Genomic DNA, 18,950 nt, shown 5'->3' on the forward strand with positions numbered 1-18,950 from the left:
GTTGGAATTAATACTCTATAAAAAAAATAAAAATTACAGTAACTGTATTTGATGCCCATGACATTATCTGAAAACTCAAGAATAATATCAAAGACTACCAAATCAATATGTTATAAGCAATACTAAAATCACTGATAGAGATTCCACTGGCTACCTTCTAAGGGAAACCGACAGCAATTCCTCAAGGGGGAAACCAATAAAATATTTCTAACCACAGAGAGAAGTTACCTCCTGCTTACAATACACAGGGGATATAAAGGATCAGATTTAACATTTGTACTTCACTGCTTAGAACCTCTTTATGAGAAAAGCAGCACTGCGCCTTTGCACAACAGCTCTGTTCAGAAGTCTACTTTATGTTGAAAGCATCCGCAAGCAGTTTTGATGGATAAGCAATATAAAGAGAATAAACCAGGTCTGTACACTAGCTATATGGTAAACCCAGCCAGGAAGGCAGGAGCCACTCTCTTCCCATGTCTGTGGCCCCTGGCCAGTCTGCCCCCTCACTCATATGCACACTGCCTATATCACTCCTACTCAAAAGAAACTGGGGACTACGATCCAGACTCTTATTTCAGCAATTACCCTCGGAGATTACAAGCAAGGGGGCAGGAAGAAATAATGTATCCTTTTGTGTTGTTTCCTCTACAGTGCTTGCTCCTAGTGCGTTGCCTATGTATCTGCCACCTACCAAGAGCAGCAGAGTAAAGACGTGGTAATCTAAACAGAAAAGAAGCAGTCAGGGATGACCCTGGGCTGAATATTGCAGCCAAACTGATTTGAAAGCCATGAAGCTGTCAAGCTATCTATGATCCCCACCTCAGTGGGGCTAGTTGCATTTTTCTCTGTTCATCTGTTGGCGTGCTAGGCAGTTTCCTATTCCCATGCCTACCAGGCAGAAGTCATCTCCTCCTTGTGAAACTACTAAATCTGTTCACCACCATGTAATAAAATTACTTAAATTATCATAAATTATCTTAATCATTTCGGATTGACCTGGTTTGACCTTTCTGGTTTTTTCATTACTCTGACACCATTTCAAACGTGTCCATCAGTCCCCAGATCTCTCTTCCGGATCTCTCTTCCTCTGACCTCTCCCCTGCACTGGCTGTGCTGCCCAGCAGCTGAGACAGCCAAGTAGATCACCTTTACACCCTGTCTAGGTCTCCAGGGTTGGCACAATGAACCACACAGCCCCACTGACGGGCACCTCTACCACCACAGCAATCTCTGCCCCAAGGAGGTCACACAGAGTTCAAGCAATTTCACGTTTTTCCTCACCATCTTCAGAAATCTCTCTTCTGTATTGCCTAGCACAGCCACAAAACCTGTGAGTTTTCCCTTTCTGAACTGTTTAGTGGAGGCATGGCTCCCCTGTAGGTGATTGTAGATTACTGACAGTTTGTTTGTTTTAACTTTTCCATTACCATTTTAGACTTCTAAGGAACACTCAAGGAACTAAAAGAGCCCACAGAGCAGAGAATGAAGAACACACTTGAGAAAAATTAGTATTTTACTGCAGGAAAAAATGCAAAAATATTTCGTGCTCCTCCCTAATTCAGCCATTTCACACAAATCCACAGCTGCATGCCACCATAAATGAGACGAGCTCCTTTTCTTAAGTTCATGACTCTCTGACTCAAGCATAAAATAGCAATGTGGTCATTTATGCAGTCTCAAGATATCAGTTATACAGCCTTACTCTGCTGTAGATGAGATAAATACTCCATTACAGCAATAAATTCTACCTCTATTTTAAAAACACTATGTATTTTGAAATCTCTAATGCCCACCAAAAATCTCTAATTCCCTACCAGTGTTTTGCATATAACTAAAGTGCTCAAAACCCTTGTTTACAATAGAGATAAAATTAATTTTACCTTTCCTTTTGGACATAATACATAGTCTAAACATGACAGTTTGATCATCTCACATATAATCCAGGATGATATCTGGTGTATAAGAAATTGACTAAATAAACATGTGATCTTCCCAATTATTTTGGTTTCTTTCTGCTTTATTAAAAGTGGTGCAACACTGATGCTGAGGGGGAGCAGGGTCCCCACAATAGAATCTAGACTGCTGCGACCAGAGGAATGAGCAAAAGGGGAACTCACAAATCCACGGCAGTAGGTTTTTTCCTGAAAATACCAAGTACAGAATTTTTAGCCTTTAAGAGTCTTTGTCTTTGAGAATATCAAACATACCACACTTTTTTTTCCCATTTCACAGGAAAAATGAAGGAAAAATGAAGATTTTAGGAGTGCAAGAAAAATCCAGTTATAAAAATAAGAATGCATTCTTGATTATAGTCTTGGTTTTCCTTTGGGGTTTACTATTGTCTCAATGGAAAAGCCACACACAGTTGTAGGGATTCTGCAAGCTACACAGAACAACTTCTTTGTATTGGAACAAGTCAAATTCTTGACAATGTAGTTACACAAGATTATACATAAGGACTATACAACATACCACACATTAAGTTTCTCTGTTATACACAATATACAAATCATTTTCTAAGTTAAAAAAAAAAAAATACAGAATGCAATAAAGATAACTCAAGAAAATCAGTGCACAAACAAGGAAACCTGAAGCAAAGCATAAAAAAGAAAAGCTGAATTTCAAGACCAGGAAAAAAGCCAACTTTTAGTATGTTTTTAGCTCACTAGTTTTATATAGTTGTACAATCTCAATTCTGTACTGCTATTAAAGAACTTGTACATGCAAGCATTCTCCTCCTTATTTTACTGAAATTGAGATGTCCTGAAGGATATCAGAATAGTGCTTCAGACAGCTTACACTGAAATAAGACCAACCATATCATACCTAAACTCTATAGCAAAAGTCTATACTCTATTTCTGCTGTAAATAATAGACCAGGGCTGGCTCTTGATCAAGGTTCCCAGGCATTACAGTACCAAACAAAAAAATTGAACTAAATTAAATATTTCAAAGTATTAAAATGAATACAATGGTGATGCCATTGAAGACATAGAAATTTCAGGGAAAGATACTCACCATAGAGTCCACCATAATTAAAAAACAACTTGGGAGGCAAAGGAAGCTTTGACAAAGCTTCAACATCTCTTATGCTCCGGCTTCAGTCATACAGTGTGCTACACTTACACAAAATAGAAGCCCACAACATTAATCATGCAATTATGCTGGTGATTAGCGACACGGGCAGCTTAAACTAAAGGGCTACTTGAGAAAAAACAAATCCAGCCTGAAAAGTTTAGAGCTGGAAATTATGAAGAAAAGCTATAGTACCTGGTAAAGAGGAGGTCTGTCCCAGAAGTATTTTCTGAAGAGCTTAAGGTGCAACTCCAGCAAGTGCTGTGCAGTGTGGCTAAATGTCAGCATCAGAGCTCCCTATGCATGAACAAACTGTACGCAGGCACCATCGCAGATCTCTGCTCTTGAAACGTCAAGCAAGTGACTGCCGTGGAAGCTGGAATGAATCACTCTTTAAAGTGCTCTGTACCCAGGTAGAAGCAAAGCATGGCCCCAGTGAGCTTCCTGCTCACCTTGGGCACAACCCGTCAGGACCCCAACACACCCACTGCAAAAACCAGAGGCAGAAAATCCGAAACATTCACTGAAAGCACAGCTGGACAAACAAATACCAATTACTCCTATGAGCCTTAGGAACACACAGCTACTTCTAGCTAACAACTGGGAAAAAACAATATTAGCTCTAGATGGTTACTCACTAGTAAAAGAAGCCAGAAAGAGCAAGCTGTGACAACACCTATTTCTCCTGATTGTTATAAGTGAGCAATAGTACCTTTTCCTGTAAATGTTGCCATATATAGCCATAGGACACAACTGGCAGCTAGCAGATTCGTTATCCCACAACAGTGAAAAACAAAGTATCTCAAGGGAATACAGTATTGTTTGGACATTACAAACAAATGAGACAGTCATAACAGAATGCACCATACTGAAGTATAGATAAGTCTCACATAAACTGTAGGCTGCATGGAGCCAGAACCAAAAGAGCCATATACTAGAGTAAAAATGTATCCCAATTTTTGTGTATCTCTATTTGCAAAGAAAAGCCAAGAGTAAGAAGGGGTATCTGATGCTGAATATTTGGTATCCCAAGACACGTACACACACACACACCCTGTGCAGGTCCTGAGGACTGTACAGATGGAACCCCAGACAGCTGAAAGGTGCCAGAAAACACTTGTCCTGTAAGTCATTTATCAGTGTGGCAGCTCTCTGGCAAAACAGTCATAAATGCAGCACTGTCTTTATTGCTGACTCTCCTTTATTTGTTCAAACTTGAGCTTTAGAGAGATCGCAGTCTGCCAAAGTTTCATGAAAGTCAGGTCCTATGATTCTGCTTATAGCAAATACTTCTATGTATATTTTTTAAGGAATGTCTTTTCTTGTTTGTAATGCATCAGGATTCAGCTGCAATAGTTCTGGGAGAGGTACCTGATGGTGCAGCTGGTCCTCTGTCATTTAACTGACTATTAATTGACTTGCAAATGTAATGAAAGATGCAAATAACAAACTTCCTTTAATTGTAAATACAAGTTTACCACTTAAAATGATAATACTGGCAAAAAGCAGCAGAAACCAGCACAAAATAGGCAACTCTTTCAAGACAAACAACAGCATTACCCACATTCCTTAACTGACAGGGTATTTTCAGAGGAAGCGGCAAACCATTTTACTCACTTTGCGAAGACCTCAACTAGTTTGGAGTGTTCATGTTGTAAAGCCAAATCTAATGGTGTTGCTCCCTCCTCACTAGATAATGCTAATGCCAGTGACCCTCCAGGCTGGGCTTCCAGGAACAGCGAAAGCTTAACCAAGCCCAATTTGATCACAAGCTGGAGAAGAGTTTCTTTATGTTTAGACTCTGAAAAAACACAGCAAGCAAAACAAAATCATCAGTAACAAAAACCAGCATTTTATTTGCTAGGAGGCATTAAAAGACACTTGTTATCATCTGCAGAAATATCACAGCTCAGGTTCAGACTTAAAAAATTACTTCAGCAGAAACACTTTTGGTCTTTCACTGAAATCAACAGTTAGATACTTAATTGCGTATGCAGAGCTAAAGGATATCCAAATACCATCTAATTTCATCAGTCAAAGAAAACAGTTTGAATTAGATAATCCATTCTTTATTTCTTTCTTTATATATAGTATAGTATTCAGCACCAGTAAATGCCCCAATATACTGCAGAAGACTGTTAAGGGGCAATTTTCCTGCTGCTTTGTATTGTCTCAGCAACACAAAACATCTGGCAACACAGCCAAGTATCTAAATTAAAAAATTAAAAAAAAAAAATGTGGTATGATTTTTAAAGGCAGGCTATTTATCAGGATGGTAAGAGCAGAGAGAGCTATAAGCTAAGCTAACACCCACATGCATAAAATATGCCACAAAATTCTTGTTTCTCTCCCCTCAGAAAGGTGACCTCCTGTGCCAATCATTCCTCTCCTCCCTTCTCAGCAAATAATCATCAAGTGCAATGGGATGAAGCTTAAAATAAGATATACAACAATTACTTAATCACTAGATCATGAATCACCATTCAAGCCATTCCCTGGCCTTTATTCAAAGAAAGATTTATCTGTCTACATATATTCTCAAACAAAAAGTCTCTGCAATTTAAAAGCGATAAATAAAATATTCTCAAGTGCCACTCAATCTGTTCTATACACTGATATTTTAGTATAAAATTAAATATGAGAGTGCTTCCACAAGGTCAAGTATTTAAGGGGAGTTACCCTACAGCTCTTAGAACAATCATCTGAAATCTACTAGGCTTCCAGTTATTCACGAAATTTCATTGAAATTTATGATCCCTATTCAACAGACTTCTTCTTCCTTTGTACCCAACCACTTCAGAAGAAGTAATCGAAAATTATACACTCCAGAGGCAATGGCAAGGTGAAGCTCACGAAGCATATGTAGGTATGTGCACACATTGGTGTAAATAATAAGAATTGAAGTCAACAGCAAAATTGTTGCCAAATTTCTCTCTACATCAATATTTACAAGATAAACTGTCTGACAGAACGCAATCCCCTAGCAGAGAGACTAGTTATGTAGTCAAAAAGCCAATAAGCATTTTTTTCAGAAACACTTATACACTGAGCAAAGCTGTCATCTACTTACACTCAAATATAGTAGCTCACAGCAGACTCCTATTCAGTTTAAGTATTCCCTCTGAAAGTGTCAGGTATATTTAATTTTAAAAAAATCCTGAAGAATCCTCAAGTGGTCTTTAGTCCATTCTTTGCCTTTATCCTAATTTTTGTCTCATCTCTTCTAAACACCTTCCAACATAACTTCCTTGGGCAATATTCACCAGGGAAAATTTTACCCTCACCATAACAACAATCATCTAGCTCACCCTTTCTCAGTATAAGCCTGCTGCTTCTTTTCCCATCTGAATGAAAAATACTTCATTTCTTTCCCTTCACAGTTTCACATAATTGAAGACTGCTGTCATGTCTCAGCTGAGTACATCCTCTTAACATCTTAACAGGAGAGCTGCCTTCTGCAAAGACCTTTCTGAGGGCGGGGGAAAAGTCTCAACCCCTTTTTGAAAATGTTGGATTTAAAGTGTTATTATATTCAAAAGAATCCTTTATCTCCACATCGCATAAAGCCAGAATGGCAAGGAACCTGAGGAATTTGCTCTACCACTCCCCAGAGAAAATTACTGTAGGATCTCCACTGGTGATAAAGTTTTTGCTCTGAGTATTTGATGACAGCCATCCAGATGTTTTACCTTCCATTTCAAGCATAATTAAAAGTTTCAGACAGTCAAATCCCAGAAAACCAGGCCACACTTCCTCCAATAAACAAAACAAAATCCAGACATCAGAGTAAAAGGGAGCTTCAGGACACGGACTCTAGCACTGTAACAGCCAGCAAACCAGCATGTATTATCTGAAACCCATTTTTCACTGCAGTTCTAACAGAAACAGAACATTAACATTTAGATGCAGGAAAAATTCTTTAAACCAGAATATCACTAAACATATACAGAAAATGTACCTAAGTATTTCTAGAACACACATACAAAATGTTATGTCATTACTTATAAAAAAAATCACATTCAAACTCATTCTTACTTGTGGCTAGCCAACATGTGACCTGGTGCATTAGCCTGCCTATGCAACAATTTTCTCCCCAGGTTTTGGGCAATAAAATTTTTTCTTGGTCTTCCCATTTCATGTTCTAGGCAAAGATACATCCAGCTGGGCATATGATCCAGGGCCACAGGGTTTTTTCCCTCCAAGGTCTACAAAATATTTCTGATTTCAGTTTTTGGAGTCAATGATCATTGCTATATTTTAGTTACCAACTTTAATATGAACTATAGTGTTTAAACCACTATTAAACGAGATAGCATGTATGTTTCAAACTTTTCAAGCATGTGCAACCTTAAAGTCCACTGAATCCAACTAAAGCCTTTGCAGAATGCTTTGCTAAATGGAACTATAGAAAGCCTTGGGTCAAAAGGAACCTTCAAGGACCACTTAGTCCAAAGACCCTACCAAGGACAAGAAACACCTTCCACTAGACAAGGTTTACTTAAAGCACTATCCAACCTGTCCTTGAACAAATTCAACCCAGAGGATTTGACTTCAACTCACAGCTTCAAAGCCCAGCCAAGCACTATGCATCAAACACCCTGGTGTGCCTGGATCTGAGACCTTCTTCTATGGAAGAACATTTAAATGAACAGGGTTCAGGCTTCCCAAAACATGTGGTTGATGTGCCACTTAAAAAATGGGAGCCCTCAGTAAACTTCCTCCTCAGCTAGATGGGATTTGAACACACACAACTTCAAATTTCCTCTGATCATTCCTCTAGTGGAAGCATACCCTGCCCCCTCTGTTGCAGAGTAATTGAAAATGGGTTATGGTGCAAAAGGAAATCCAAGGGATGCAAAGCAGAAGACCAAGAAAGCAGCAGATTGACTACAGTCAATCAGCTATGAGAAGCCTCTGCTGTTTAGACATGGATGCCTTTCTCATGACACACATCAGAAGTGAAAAACGATGCTCAAAGCCTGGATGTCTCACTTGCTCAGAGAATGACGTAACATTCAGTTACAGTATGAAAATGTTTGTCAGTGTCTTCCCTTTCCCAAGCTATATTTCTGAATAGAGACTGGTAACACCATTTGTGATTTGCACTGGCCCCAGTGCTATTTCTGTACTTCAGAGACTATCCCTCACGAGGACCGTAGCAGACTCAACTCTATGCCACCAGTCTGGACCCCAGCAGAGCACCAGCCAGTGATGAAAGTCACTAGCACTCCCTAGTGTGCATTTATATGTACACTAGGGAGCTGAAATATACAGGAAATGCTGTGGTCCAGAACCAAGACCCTGAGCAAACATTATGCATTCAAAGATTGAAATGTTCACTAAAAAAAATATTTCAGGATTGCTCCTTTACCTGGAGTACTTAAATTCTGCTAAAGTCCAACTTTAGACACCAAAGTGGGCTCTTTAGATGCTTCCAACTATATATTAACTATATATTTATATATATATATATAGTTAATGATGAGACAGCAGATAAATTAATCTACTTCAAACATCAACCAATATCAAACACACTAAACATTTGAGCAGATACTCGGATTAAAAACACAGAAACAAAAAGGCAAACTTTACTCTCAACTTTGGCCTGGGGCCACTGGGTTTCAACATATATTGTAACATCACAAAAAAAAGCCAGGTAAGCTTGCTCTGAGCATGATAACATTAGGACTTTCTCACTCAGCAAAAACGGAGCCTGTAGGAAGCCTTCCCTGATGAGCGATAGCCTTCCCTCTGCTCTGACATTGCAGCAGATAAAGTTACCCTTCTGGTGGCCAAATCTGGTGGCAGTATGAATAAGCCTGCTTCAGAAGAAATGAGTTTTAAAAATTATAGTAATTAATCTTTGTCATTTGAAAACACCATCTACAACAATAATTTCTATTATCTCACCACAAATAGTCTAGTAACTGATTTTTTTCTGCCCACCCTAACAACCTTCATCTGACTTTGTGCTAGATTTGTTTATGACCAGCTGGAACACACATAGTAGCAAAACCACCAAGAAGCTTCACTGGCTGCTTTCACCTCTAGTGAACATAGAAACAGCACTCACACTCCTCCCCATACTTTACTTCTCTAGATGATGTGTTTGCTGGGCTACCCTCTTCTTACTACTCCCACATGGCTTACCCAAGAGTGAGCAGAACCTGATGACATAAAGTGATAACTAATAGCTTCATGATACTAAAATCTGAAATACAAATTGTGAAGTCAGAAGTCTAAATGGAAAAGTAAACATGTTCTTTCAACACAGGCAAAGTATTTTTTACCACAGGGATGGTCAAATGCTGGGACAGGTGAGCCAGGTAGGTTACAAACTGTCTGTCTGTGGAAGTGTTCAAAACCTGATCCTAAGTAACCCGATACAACCTTGAAGCAAGCCCTGCTCTGAGTGGAGGATAAGACCAGGGATCCCTTCACCCAAAATCTGCTGCAGTTGTATTCCAGGATCAGCAATATCAAAGCAAAAGAACAAAAAAGACAAAATACTGATAATAAGCTTTTTAAATAAATCTGCCTATAAAGAAAAGATTTACATTAAAGAATGGTAAAGTTTGGAAATAACAGGGGTTTAGCAATTTTTTTTCTTAAAAACATTTTCTAGTTTCAGTTCTTTTACCACCTCTTCTTATAGCTCCTCACTGTGACAGAATAAATGGCATTTTCCCCACACTTTTCACTTTATTTTTCCATTCCCTTGAGGAAGATTTCAAATGTGGCACAACGGCGGGGGGGGGGGGGAATCCAAACAAAAAACCCTAACACAACAGAAAGAAAACCGTCAAGAAATAGACACCACCACCACCCCAATAGTGGAAAAAATCCAATGTAATTAATTTAACTGCACTCTTGGAAAGCTGGAAGAGAATAAGGAAAAAAAGGAAAACACAAGTCTTCCACAACATATTCATATTCAAATGGTATAAAATGCCATTTTTCATCAATACACAAACCCAACAATTCTTAAGATTTGAAAGCCAGCGCTGCTGGCTGATTCATACAAGGTCGACTACTGCAAGGCAGGTGGTGCTGTAAATATGCACTATCAAGATGTTGTTTTGCATTGCATCCCAGTTCTCCAGCCAAAACATTCTATTTGAGTTACACAGAGCTGAGCCAAACTCAGTCTGTTTTAAACATTAAAAGAATCCTTTTGTTCTTCCTTGCACCTGAATCCCTTCCTATGTCCAAAAAAATAAACTAAACCCAAGTATTTCTCTCTTACAGAAATGACTAAGCCTGTTCCAGGCTCTGAATCTCATTCATTTCCTGGAGGCAGACTAAAAACCTCAAGGCTGGACAAGCAGGGGGAGACATCAAAGCTGGCTGAAAAATTCCATTTTTTTCTGGCCTCATACTTTTATGCATTACTGCTAATTTTTCCATTTTTCCCTTAGCTATGAGATTATTTTTAAAGCTGTCTTCGGTACACCCCACTTCGACACGTGCAGTCAGGCATGTGACAGCCCATCTGAGAGCACACCTGTGTGAACGCTCAAAGGCTGGCATCAATCTACAGAAGAAAAGAAGATGAGGGAAGATTAAGCTCCATCACAAAGGTGGGCTCAAAGGAGTTTTGCTCCAGCAGTTTTAGCAGCAGGAGGGTTAGAAAAGGTTCCCATCCACCAGCTCCACACAGGAAAGGCTGCCTGTGGTGCCCCACCTACACTATCATGTGAAGTTTCAGTTGACTCTGCTGCTTGGTGACCCCAACAAAGATGCAAAACACCACAGGATATTCTTTCTGGAGGGGTATTCCTCATTCTTTAGTACTGCAGACAAATGCTCTCTCCAGCAGTCTGGTTTAAGCACTTGTTTACTGAGCACCACCCGATGCCAGGTGGGGACACCCTTTCAGCTAGAAAAGCAGGCTTCTCCAACCTAGTGCCAATTTAAAGTTGACCACAGCTTCATATCTGGTCTCTTGAGCAACAGAGCCAGCTTCTGAGTCCACTACTTATATATTGTCTTAAATAGGAAACTTTATCTCTCATATATCTCTTACAGTACTTGCTCTCTTAACACTCTGATCATCTCCAAGAACTCAGCACTTTTCCCAAAAAGCCCCTTTGTGATCAGAGGAACTTCAAATGCCTCCTCTCTGCTGTTAGTACCATTGACCAGGAGACAAGAATCATGCACTCGCTGCGGACCCACAGGTTGAAGCATGCTTGCCAATATCTTACCCCATGTCACAGTTTTCTGGGTCAGCAGCAGGCACTGAAAGACATTCATCTGCTTCCCAATGCACAGGCTAGCATCCTGCTCTGTCTGCCATGCATAGCTTCCAAAAGGGTAAATTCATACTGGGCCAAAGATCTGTCTGTTTATCTAACTCCCTGAGCATTCTGACCACAAAACAATTACCTCTCCTCACAAATCTTACCAGACCTATACATACTTATCCACTGTTCCCACTGTTTTCCTAATTCCATGAAGGAGAACAGGCAGTCCTCTCCCTTTCCTTCCACAGGAATAAAAAGTAATCTAAAATTCTCACTAAGGAAAAGACAGACAGAATTTTCTTTAATTTACATCAAAAACATGCATCAGTCAGGTTTGAACTTATGTACCTTAGCAGGAATGCGTTAACACCAAGTGGAAAGAGTAATGCGATTTACAACGAAAAGGACAGGGAGAGGGCTATAAAGTGAAAAATGCCATAGAAAAAGGGAAGGTATCCCCTAAAGGCAGACTATAAAGCAGCAACTTTGGGTATTTCAGTTCACTCCACAAGATCTATTCCTAGAAAACAATTACAATGCATTTATGAAATAAAATGGAAAATCTCCTTGTTCATTAGAGGGAAATAAACATGTACAGACACTGTTCCCTTCCCTGAGATCCACAATTTGTTTTCATAACTCAGGTTCTAATTGTATTGCTTCTATTAATAGCCAAAAACCTAAAAGAGTAGTCTTCCTCTTGAAAATAACTAAATAGTGGCAAAGCTGGCTTCCAGGCCCCAGGAATTCAGATCAGGTTTTGTTTTATTCAGAGAGAAGGCAAAAGACTGCACCTTCATTTAATAGCACTAATTTAACAGCAATGTACAAAAGGAGATGTCATCTCTTCAAGTGCAACAGTGCCCATGAGGCAACCCCAATGCAGCATGCTGAAGACATGCTCATCTAACACTTCAAATGTTTAGAGAGGCTCTGTATAGCAACTGGGGCACACAGCTTTTTCACTGTGTTCAAATTTTGTTTATGTATATATATATATAAATATATATAATGTAATATATATTATATATATATTTAAATCTGAAAAATGAAAAAGTATGAAATATACACGGAAACAAAAAAATACAAGACCTGTAAAAGTCTCACAAGGGCAACATACTCTTTTTCCATAAAAATGTTGTTATAAACCTGAAAATTAACAATTAGCATAACTAAAAATTAGAGAATTTTGCTACGTGGATAGCAGCTGCCTTGGCAGAGCTTACTCTGGTACCAGCTGAGATGCGCTCTGACTCTCTGCACTCACGACACACCGAGGATAACTCTTGCCTGTGTTTCAAGCAAGAAGGTACCCAGCTGGCTATGCCCAAGCATCTCTAATTACCATGCCTGGGTTGGGTTTCAACTGGTTTTCATGAAAAACTTAGCCAAGCTTGTGAACAAAACTACAGCTGAGTTCTTCAGGCTTTGACTTAAGGTACTCATTCCTAAGATCCAACACTTGTTTCAGAAGCTGAGTAATGTGAACAAATATTTACTACACATCAAAATGAAACAAGTAATGGCCTTTTATTTTTTTTCTCTCCTGTCTAGACAATATTTGAATGAGACTTGGTACTTGTTTTCACATCTGTTTAAAGAATGGTTTACAACAGACAGACAAAAAGCATCCTTCAGATTTCAAGCTATATGCCATTAAGAATTAGAAATATTTAACACAGGAAAAAAGTGCTCACCCAAAGAAATGGGCTAAGTGCTGTGTTTTTACTTCCCAAGAGCTTGCATGAATATCTATTCCTGTTTGGCTCATATGGAAGCTGCCTGTCTTCCAATTTTTAGCAATTTAAAATACTAAAAGGAAAGCAGCTAAAAGCACCAAATATTCAATGAAAAACATGTGAAGCCATCAAGTTTCCAATCTCAGCTATAAATCAGCTGGGTCTGCAAAAAAAATTATACTCTTAAGCAAACCATAACTACAGCTTTTTGTTTGCAATGAAACCTGAAACTTGGAAAATTTCACGTGGTTTTCTTACAAAAATTTCAAAAGCATACCCTAATGTAAAGTTTCACATATATTTTCACCCCATTCTTCTAAAATAAAAAAAAGCCACAAAAAAAACTTGTTTAATGATATGCTCCCCAAAGAATGATCATAGTCATAAATAAAGCGTAAACATTAACAGAACAGTGACAAAAATTGCATTTACTCTGTATATCAGAATGCCTACAGTAACATATTCTTCTCTTTTATTACCACTTCCTTTTTGTCTGTGTAGATAAAATATCTCACTTGGTTAGAATCATAGCAGCAAAACTTCACTGCTACAGCTTTTGCTTTTTTTAAGCAGCCCTTTAAAGCTTTTAAAGCTCTTTAACCTTTCAAAGGCAGAGTCCATTTATAAATAAAGAACTACATTCACAGATAGTCAAGGCAGAAAAACTTCCTGGAGAGACAGAGTTACAATAACCATTATTATCCTTTTTAACTCTCTAGGCACAAACCAAATCTCTGATTACCCCTCTCACACCTGAACAATTTTTTCATGTTAACCAAAAAATAAAGCACAAGGATTGAGAACGTGGATAAAACAGTGAGATACTCTGCCCTGAACTGTGCGCCAAACCACTGTTAAAAGCTTTCTGACTTAAAATAAAACCCTACCACCTTCTGGGCAGTGTCCAAGGGTGTTCCAGGTCAATGGCAATTCTTCATAAGCAATGGCCATCCAGCAACTGCAGATCTTTCATCCTTAGCCCAAATTTATCCAGCAACAGCTTTTGATTAGTGGCAGTGAGACATTCTGCATGACTGACCAGAAAGCAAGACAACTTGCAAGACAGATTCTCTCTGTAAGTGATGGCACAGCTGCTGAGGACCACAGGTGAGTAACTCCCTGTGTACATTAATAGAGACAGAAACTGCTTCTTGGCATCCATGGCCTGTAATTTTAATTTAAATTAATCACTAACATTATCCGTGTTCAGAAAATACATGTTATTTTTTATTCCACTTCACTTCTAAGAGCTGTGACTGCTCATTCAGAATTATTTTATTCTTTCCTCTCATTACATTTATTTGTCATAGGGCATCCACCAACCATTTCTAGCAATGAACTTGGATTCAACTAGACTGTGAAATGCCATTCCTCTGAATTATACCAACATGATTAATTCTAGAACCAGTCTTTTTAGGTGAGCATTCTTTAACTACAACAGAAAGAACTGAAGGTTCTTGGATAAGCATTAGGAAAAATATGATGCTCATGAGAAGAGTGGGGGAGTGGCCTGCAACATGAACTCTGAGTAAAATATCTATTAACATCCTTTTTGTACCTATCCAGGCCAAAACCCAAAAGCTTTTAACTAGTGCATGTTTCAGGCTCTTGGTAGACTTGATTAAAGGTTGTATCAACTCTCTAACTTACAGCTGGGACCCTTAAAGTCCGAGGGAGTTTGTCTCTCAAACCTCTTCAGGACTTTGTGTTTCCCTCCTACTGCTTTGACATCTAAGGGAGGGTGGATGTCATATATCTAAAAGAGGTGCAAGCTGTACGTCTCACTGGAGAGCTAACCATGATGTACTAAGGGTACAAATCTATATTTTCCAACATACTCCTGTATACCCATTGTATAACTACAAGTATATGTGCAATCTAGTAACTGCAGAAAGAAGCAGTACTTACCACAACTGCAACTGTTTTTAAAGTGAGCTCTGTGTTCCCTTATGTTTAATTTGGCCACCACAAAATAACACTAACATCAGCAGGCTATATTTTAACCTCACATTTTATTTTCATCTGTTCATGCCTTCTGCCATGATTAAGTGTTGCCTGCAGCCCTCTGTTTTTATTACTAGCCCAGAAGCAACCATTCAACAATGTCATTTCAGGCACTTTAAAAAAAAATTTAAAAAGCCTTGGAATGAGCATTGCCTTTTCTCCACTTGTAATCCATGACAATCATTTACCATTTACAGGATTAAAGAAGCCACCACGTAATGGTGATGAACTTTCCTTTTTTATACTCCGCTCTTATTTTCAGACTCTAAATCTCCTTTAGAACACACGAATAAATAACAAGCAGATCCTATTGCACAGGTCCATCACATCTGTAGCCACCTACTCACACAAATGAAAAGGTCACAAAGCACACAACAGAGGTGACAAGTAGGGTTTATGTTACATCCGTGAAGCAGACAATGTCAAGGCAGAAAGCCAACTGAGAAGCAACGCACATCCCCCTGTTCACAGTGAGGCGCCCTGGAATGGTTTCTCAGACACCTCTGTACCATGTCCAGCTCCAGCAGAGCTCCAAGCATTGCAAGCCTCCAGCAGAAGGATCTTGCAAGCCAGGCTGACTGCTACACTGAGAGAAGGCTCAGGAAAAACAGGACTTTTGCAGGTGTTAGGATGCCCAGAGGCAAACAGGTACAGCATAGAATTAACGCATTAAAAATTATGCCACCCCTGAAGACTGCACTTTAATGCATAGCTAACTATGCAAGTCCAGTAACACTGTCTACATCTGATACTGCACTCGCATGGATTGCTACAAAAGGCAGGATCACCCCTGGTTGGTCAAAGGCCATCAGGCAGGATCATCCCTGGATCCCAAAGGCCATCATTCGAACTCCTGCCTTTTCTCCAATACAGAGCCATAAAAGAGTTACACCAAATCGTCCGGTTATGTGCAGCTTTGAAAGGGGGTTTGAGTTTAGGAAAGATTTCAAAAATGTAAACAGGAGTTGAGGCTCACCTGGAACTATGGACTGAAGAGCATTGTCACTAACTCACTCAGCAAACATTATGTATCTTTTCAGGGATCCACCATAAACAAAGTAAAATTCGGCGTCCTCTGGGAGGTAAATGTCCTTGTCAAATTTTGCATGTATAGTCACCTGTCCCTGAAAAAGGAGACTGCATTGAGAAACATCTACTAAATTTCTCATCTTCAACAAATCCACTGATGTCCAGTTCAGATGCAAGTTTATTATAACCTTTATAACTCTACTATAGAGAGGCTATGATACAATGACAAACCTGCAGTTTTCTACTTCCACTTAAAAAATAATGCTGGTTTTATGCCTGCTCAAGCAAAGGTTGATTTTAAAAACTGCATTTTAAATAATGTCTTTCAACTAATTCCCTTCATCCTGACCCACAAAAATGTAACTGACTTTTTATTTAAAATGCATCACAATAATTCAGTCAGTGAACCCAAATATTAAAGCAAGTTTTGTTTTAAAAAATAAAAAATTCAAAAGTGCTTTAAATGATCTTGGACTCAGTTTGCAAAACAAAAGCACCAATGTAATTCTACAAATGAATATGCTGCTTTCAAAGAATACTAGTTCCCAGATATCTGTTTATGGGTTTCTTTATAGTAAATAGAAAGCAACCAGCCAAGAAAAACCTGTCATACAATAGCTTCAAAAAAGAACAGGAAAGGGATCTGAGAAGCAGCAAACAATAACAAATGTCTGACAAGTCTGAGGGAGGAAATGTAGATCAAGCTGCACGGGCTGCAGGGCCTCAGCTCCAGCGGCTGGAGCACCTCCTCCCCCACCTTCTGCACTGACCTTGATGTCTACATTGTTGTTCCCATGTTCTCACTCTGCTCTTCCCTGGCTGGAATTTTCATCTGCGCAACAACCTTCTGTTCTTAAATATATTATCACAGAGCCATTACTATCACTCCTAATTGGCTTGGCCTTGGCCAGTGGCAGGAAGTCCATCCTGGAGCTGACTGGCATTGGCTCTACCAGCTCAAGGAAGCTTCTAGAAGCATCTAACAGAAGCCACCCCGGTAGCCCCCCTACTACCAAAACCCAGCCACAGAAACCCACTACACACACTTATGCCCCTGACAGTCCTTACCATCCTTGCCTTATTCATTACATGGCAAACACACTTCAGTGTGACTGTTGCCACCCCCCCAACATCACATCTTAGCCTGCCTTCCCCAAGGACATCATTCTTGTCACTCATAACAATGTGAATCCTGCATTTGTTTTCCTGTTAAATATAAGTGAGTCTAATGAACTGGGGTGAAGAGACAAAGGCTAGTTTCCAGCACAAAATCTTCCTCAGATAGGATTGTCTCCATAAGAACAGGTGTAAACAACATTATGAGTTCAATATCAAGAGCAAACATACCTGTCATCCCCAGAAACTGATAATGCACCTCTTTTTTAGTAGCCTGAAGTGTTATTATAATTGCCAAGTGTTTTCTCATATTTCTCTTTGGGTTTTGCACTACTGTAACCAGAATATATTATTATTATTATTATTATTATTATTATTATTATTATTATTATTATTACTATTACTATTATTATTATTATTATTGTAGTTGTTCTTATTATTGTTATTAATTCATTATATTTTTAAAAATCATTTTATGTTAGTTACAAATAACCCTTTTGGTCTGTTGAGTAATAATGTGGATGGCTACTTTGGTCTGCAAAAAACTCTGGCATTTGCAGGTAATTTTAATTAAAAAGCATGAAGAAACTAAAATTATGGTTATTGGCATTTAAAAGTATGTAATTAAATCCTAATTCATGTATCAGTTCAAAACAGCAAAACCAACAGAAATAAATTACAATATACACACTATCTGAAATGTGAACGCTGTCCTTCTACAGAGTGATGTTTATTCTGAGTTTGCTCCAGACACTGAAGCTGGAAACACATCCCAACTGGCATATTTCTTCTGCATTTCTAAATACAAAATTTAGGCTTAACAGTTATCCTCTAGGTACCAAAACTCAAACCAGATAAGTCACACAGGTGCCTTATCTTTGGAAAACTGGTCAAGTGGACTGAATACAAGGCAGCTGGAAGAGCATGGACCCAGAGGACTTTGCTGTTGGAGGATTAGGGAGAGGAGGCTGCAGCTATAGCAGCATTAAGAGAGCCACTGAACCAACTCTAAACACATTAAACCCGTGGCTGAGCAAGAGTTAGCATTTACCTCTCTGTGATCCATAAAGTAAATTATACCTTTTATTACCAGTGAAAACACTGCCCTGGCACTGCACCAGGGAGGAGATTAGCAAGGTTTGTATTTTTAACAGGATTTATAGGTCTATGAGCTCTTTTAATGTAACCAAACAGGTTTTCAGATATATTTTTTTCTTGGTTTCTCCAGAGCACTTGAGAGCTGACAGTGTTCAGCACACAGCAGCAGGGTCTCCTGAACCTCACATCCTGGGTGGGGAGCAGAAAAGACCAGACTCCCCAAAGCCCTGGGACAAGAGCTCCTATCTCCATACAGTCTGACCCTATTCTGCATCCCAGTAAGGGACTGACTCGTCATGAGGAGAAGAGGGATAGGTAGGTAGCAATCCCTCATGGCTGAAGCATGGCAGCATCCAGGCAGGCAGGAGGAGCTGAAGAGATGACCATGGCACTTCCAATGTGCTTGATCACTACTCTGCAGCAAGACAGCCCATGCCTTAATTATTGGCCATTAACCTAAACTAAACTTCTTCCACTTCAGAATCATTTAGATTACACCATCTTCTTCACCAGCAACCTGCCCCAGCAAAACAAGGTGTAGTGGTTTGAACCAGGTTTTCCCCCTGAAGCTAAGAAAGTGGTAACCCCCAGAGGTGGTAACAGTAGAGATTTGAACCAATCTGCGCTCCCGTGAAATATAAAC

The 18,950-nt window shown here is 39.2% G+C and overlaps 1 protein-coding gene across 2 annotated transcripts in view; it reads right to left on the reverse strand.

Moving 5' to 3' along the window:
- Positions 1-18,950, reverse strand: part of ARHGEF28 (Rho guanine nucleotide exchange factor 28) — a 106,716-nt gene that overhangs the window by 79,224 nt on the left and 8,542 nt on the right. Inside the window, exon 1 of one of the 2 annotated variants that reach the window (XM_017808338.1) lies at positions 3,271-3,348. The exons of the other annotated variant lie outside the window; for it this stretch is intronic. The gene's annotated coding sequence lies outside the window, so the exon portion shown is untranslated. Of the gene's footprint in view, positions 1-3,270; positions 3,349-18,950 lie in introns of those variants that run through there. 2 annotated transcript variants of the gene reach the window in all.

Source organism: Lepidothrix coronata, unplaced genomic scaffold, assembly GCF_001604755.1.
Source record: "Lepidothrix coronata isolate B3197 unplaced genomic scaffold, Lepidothrix_coronata-1.0 Scaffold22, whole genome shotgun sequence".
NCBI lineage: Eukaryota > Metazoa > Chordata > Aves > Passeriformes > Pipridae > Lepidothrix > Lepidothrix coronata.